Below are 5,291 nucleotides of genomic sequence, written 5' to 3'. Positions count from 1 at the left end.
CCTATCAAATAAGAGAACAGGAGTCGGGGTACTATTTTCTCATTTTTACTTACCTGTTCTATTATTCGTTTGCTTGATACAAAAATGACAAACTTGTTTATTATGAAAACAACTTGCTTGTTGTAAAGGGGGAAAAAAAAGAAATGGAATGATTCAGAAGTACACAAAGTCAAAAGAGAAACTACTCTATTTCCTCATAAATCCCTGTCATTGGGCTGCCCCCATCTTATTCCTCACTGTCACTAGAATGGAATGAATCCCTTCAGATGTACCAACGCTTTGTAAAACCTACACAGGATACAAAGTAAGAGACAGAAAACAATGGGCAGAACCACTATACCTTAAATGTTCCTAGGGTCTCTCTGTACAAAAACTCAGGACAAGGATTTTTCAAAGGATTTTCAAACAAGCAAATGAAAACTTGAGGAAAAGGTTAAATGTTGTGCAGCAGATTCTCTTTAAAAGGGCTGGGGAACATATGGTGCTTTTTATAAAGATTTCCATAGACATTATAAATAAAAGTTACAATATATATAACTAGTTGAGAAGTTAATTCCTCTTAGGTATGTAGAGTAGATGCCAAAGACAACTATGAATTTTTTTTTCTCACAAGTTTCCTTCATCACCACAAATTTGTCTTGGACTCTTGATTTGGGTCTGCTCCTTTCCTTTCCTTTTCTTTTTTCTTTCCCTTTTTCTTTTCTTTTCCTTTCCTTTCCTTTCTCTTCTCTTCTCTTTTTTTTTTTCTTTTCCTTCTTTTACATTTGGAATGCTTCACAAATTTGCACATAATCTGTGCACAGGGGTCATGATAATCTCTGTATCATTCCAAATTTAGTTTATGTACTACTGAAAAGAGCACTCTATTTCTTTACCTTGGTGCTTCTCCCCAAATTTTCATCAAACTGAGAATTAGCTAAATTAGCTCAACAAATTTTTCTTCTCCACATTTCTGGCTCTGCCTCTTCTGGTTGGACATTGCTTCTTTAGACTATCATGTCTAGCTTTGGTCAGGGTTTTTTGTTTGTTTGTTCTTTCTCCTTTTGGTCAATTTTAAAGCCTTCAAGCCAGGAACATTTTCCCATCTCCATGTGAACAGAAGGGAGGGGGCATGTTCTTCCCATTTTGGAAGACAGCATTGCATTGTATAAATTCTCCCAGATTCAGAGTCAGAAGTTTCAGATCTGAAATCTTTAGTATGGTCTTCAATTTTTCTCCTTCAGGTGTCAGGTTTGTAGAAAGATCCTTCCAGATTAGATGCTTTTGGACTCTGGGATTCTGTGCTTAGTCATGATTTGCCTATTAATGTTTATCTACAGTGGTATTCAACATTCCATTCTTGCCCCCGTGGCTGGGTTCTTTGGCCTTCTGGAAATCTAGATGCAGCCCATAATGTAGGCCCCCGAAACAGAGGGGCCAGTTACTTCTCAGGGTACTCAGTCACCCAACTGTTCCTGCAATCTCAGGATGGAAAAATACAGAAGAGTTGGTATTCTGGTGGACCCAAGGGTATAAAGCCTTGACCATTTCTCATTCAGAAGACAGGCATAACTTAGCCTCAATTTGGGATTCAGGAAACCACAAAATTACAAAAAGACCAAAAAGGGTTTCCAGGAAGCTTTTAAAGTTTGTGTTATTTTTTAAATTATAAAAATAATTACATGAGTTGGTCAAAATAAAGTTGAACAATACTTAATGGCACAAAATAAAAATAAAAACACCTTTTATCTGTACACTCAGTGCCACTCTGCAAGAAACCCTCTATAGAGACTTATATATGGACTGAGAAATTTACTATGTATAATTATAGACTTATGTTTACCTTTGCATCAACTCTTCTTCACTGACACTCAAGCATACACACATAAATGGGGACAGTTTACTGAGTTCGCATCTTGTTTTTTTGCATTTAATGAAACAAGCTGGAAAATTTCCATGCCAGCGTACGTGGATCTGCCCTGCTGTTCATAGGACTGCCTAGCATTCCCTGCAGGAAAGGAGGTTAGCAGTGACTACTCAGCTTATTTTCACCTTGTTGCCATTGTAAACAATGCCTCTCTAAGAGCCTTTAACTCAGTGTTTTCTAAAGTTTAGTCATTAACACAAGCCTCTAGAGATGTTCAGTGACAAAAACAAGAAAAAATGGTTTAGAAGTCAGACAAATGTGGAAATCATTGCATTTTATTTTGTTTATTTACTAGTATTATTTTATTTTCTTAATATTTATTTATTTGTTTGTTCATTTATTTATTTATTGTGTTATGTTAGTCACCATAAAATATATCATTGAATTGTTCCAAGAGTCATTGTTCATCTATTATTTTTAAGTATTTTTTTCTTCAAAATTTAATCTAAATTCTGGTTAGTTAGCATGCAGTGCAATATTGGTTTCAGGGGTAGAATTCAGTGATTCCTCACTTACATACAACACCCAGTAATTATCATACCAGCGCCCTCCTTAATACCCATCACTCGTCTAGCCCATCTCCTACCCACCTCCCTCCATCACCCATCAGTTTGTTCTCTATCATTAAGAGTTTCTTATGGTTTGCGTCCCTCTGCCCCCTCCATATGTTCATCTGTTTTGTTTCTTAAACTCTACATGTGAGTGAAATCGTATGGTATTTGTCTTTTTCTGACTGACTTATTTTACTTAGCATAACATACTCTAGCTCCACCCACATCTTTAGAATGGCAAGATTTCATTCTTTTTGGCAGTTCAGTAATATTCCACTTATATTCCATTACATGCATATCCATATTCCATTACATGCATACACATATATATGTGTGTGTGTGTGTGTGTGTGTGTGTGTGTATGTAAATGGATAAGGAAGAGGTGGTACATATATACATATATATATAACCTTTTCATTATCCATTCATTACTCGATGGACATTTGGGCTCTCTCCATAGTTTGGCTATTTTTGATAATGCTGCTATAAAGGTCAGGGTGTATGTACCATTTCAAATCTGTATTTTTTTTTATCCTTCAGGTAAACACCTAGTAGTGCAATTGCTGGATCATAGGGTAGTTCTGTTTTCAACCTTTTTAGGAACCTCCATACTGTTTTCCAGAGTGACTGTACCAGTTTTTATTCCCACCAATAGTACAAGAGTGTTCTCCTTTCTCCACACCTCTCCCATATCTGTTATTTCCTGTGTTATTCATTTTGGTCATTCTGACAGGTGTGAGGTGATATCTCATTGTGGTTTTGATTTGTATTTCCCTGATGATGAGTGATGGTGAACATCTTTTCATGTATCTATTGGCCATCTGGATGTCTTTTTTAGAAAAGTGTCTATTCATATCTTCTGACCATTTCTTAACTAGATTTCTTTTTGTTTGTTTTTTGGGGTGGTATTTGTTTTTTGGGTGTTGAGTTTGATAACTTCTTTGTAGATTTTGGATATTAACCCTTTATCCATTATGTCATTTACAAATATCTTCTCCCAGTCCATAGGCTGCCTTTTGGTTCTGTTGATTATTTTGTTTCCTTCACTCTGCAGAAGCATTTTATCTTGAGAAAGTCCCAACAGTTCATTTTGTTTTTATTTCCCTTGCCTCCAATGACATGTCTAGTAAGCAGTTCCTATGGACAAAATCAAAGAGGTTGCTGCCTATGTTTTCTTCTAAGAGTTTGATGATTTTCCTGCCTGACATTTAGGGTTTTTTTTTTTTTTTTTAGTTTATTTTTATGTATGGTCCAGTTTCATTCTTTAGCATGTGGCTATACAGTTTTCCCAATACCACTTGTTGAAAAGACAGTTTTTTTTCCATTGGGTATTCTTTCCTGATTTGTTAAAGTATAGTTAGCCATATAATTGTGGGTCAGTTTCTGGGTTTTCTATCTATTCCATTGATCTATGTGTCTTAAGCCCAGTTCCATACTGTCTTGATGACTACAGCTTTGTAATATATCTTGGAAGTCCAGAATGGACTTCAGATGTCTCCAGCTTTACTTTTCTTTTTTGACATTTTACTTTTTAACATTTGACTTTTACTTTTCTTTTTTGACAAAAAAAGAAAGACCCTGCTTTTCAGGGTCTTTTCTGGTTCCATTCAAATTTTAGGATTATTTTTTCCAACTCTATTAAAATGTTGATGGTATCTTGATAGGGATGGATTACATTGAAAGTGTAGATTGCTTTGGAAACATAGACATTTTAACAATATTTGTTTTTCCAATCCACGAATTTGGAATGTTTTTACAGTTCTTTGTGTCTTCCTCAATATCTTTTATAAATGTTTTAGTTTCTAGAGTATAGATCCTTTACATCTTTGATTAGGTTTATTCCTAGGTATCTTGTGGTTTTCGGTGCAATTGTAAATGGGATCAATTCCTTGATTTATCCTTCTTCTGCTTCATTGTTGGTGTATAGAAATGCAACTGACTTCTGTGTATTGATTTTATATCCTGTGACTTTGCTGAATTCATGTATGAGTTCCAGCAATTTTTTGCTGGAGTCTTTTGGGTTTTCTATAAAAGTATCATGTTGCCTGCAAAGAGTGAGAGTTTAACTTCTTTGAGTTTGTTTTTCAACATTCCTCTGGCTATTCAGAGTCCTTTGTGGTTCCATACAAATTTTAGGATTGCTTATTTCAGCTCTGTGAAAAATACTGGTGTATTTCAATAGAGATTGCATTAAATGTTTAAATTGCTTTGGGAAGCATAGACATTCTAACAACATTTGTTCTTCCAATCCATGAGCATGGGATATTTTTCTCTTTCTTTGTGTCCTCTTCAATTTCTTTCATAAGTGCTCCAAAGTTTTCAGAGTACACCCCTTTTACCTCTTCAATTAGGTTTACTCCTAGGTATCTTAGGGGTTTTGGTGCAATTGTAAATGGAATCAGTTCCTTGATTTCTCTTTCTGCTGCTTCATTATTGGTATATGCAAATTCAACAGATTTCTGTACATTGATTTTTTTATCCTATGACTTTGCTGAATTCATGTATGAGTTCTAGCAATTTTTTGGTGAAATCTTTTGGGATTTCTACATAGAGTATCATGTCACCAGCAAATAGTGAAAGTTTGACTTCTTCCTTGCAGATTTGGATGTCTTTATAGTTGTTGTTATTGTCTGTTTGCTGGCTAAGACCTCTAGTACTATGTTAAATAGTAATGGTGAGAGTGGACATCCCTGTCTTACTCATTTTTTTTAAAGGTTTACTTATTTATTTATTTGACAGACAGAGATCACAAGTAGGCAGATAGGCAGGCAGAGAGAGAGGGGAAAGTGGACTCCCTGCTGAGGTCTCCATCCCAGAACCCTGGGATCATGATC

At 35.4% G+C, this 5,291-nt stretch overlaps 1 non-coding gene across 1 annotated transcript; it reads right to left on the bottom strand.

Annotated features, from left to right (window-relative positions):
• Positions 1-758: 758 nt before the first annotated feature.
• LOC131822968 (U6 spliceosomal RNA) lies at positions 759-862 on the bottom strand. Its single transcript, XR_009350423.1, has one exon. It is a non-coding gene; the product is annotated as a U6 spliceosomal RNA (small nuclear RNA).
• Between the last annotated feature and the right edge of the window lie 4,429 nt (positions 863-5,291).

The sequence above is a fragment of the Mustela lutreola genome, chromosome 1 (genome assembly GCF_030435805.1).
Source record: "Mustela lutreola isolate mMusLut2 chromosome 1, mMusLut2.pri, whole genome shotgun sequence".
In the NCBI taxonomy this organism is placed as follows: domain Eukaryota; kingdom Metazoa; phylum Chordata; class Mammalia; order Carnivora; family Mustelidae; genus Mustela; species Mustela lutreola.
The sequence above is the reverse complement of the archived record's forward strand: the minus strand, read 5'-3'. Positions and strand labels throughout refer to the sequence as shown.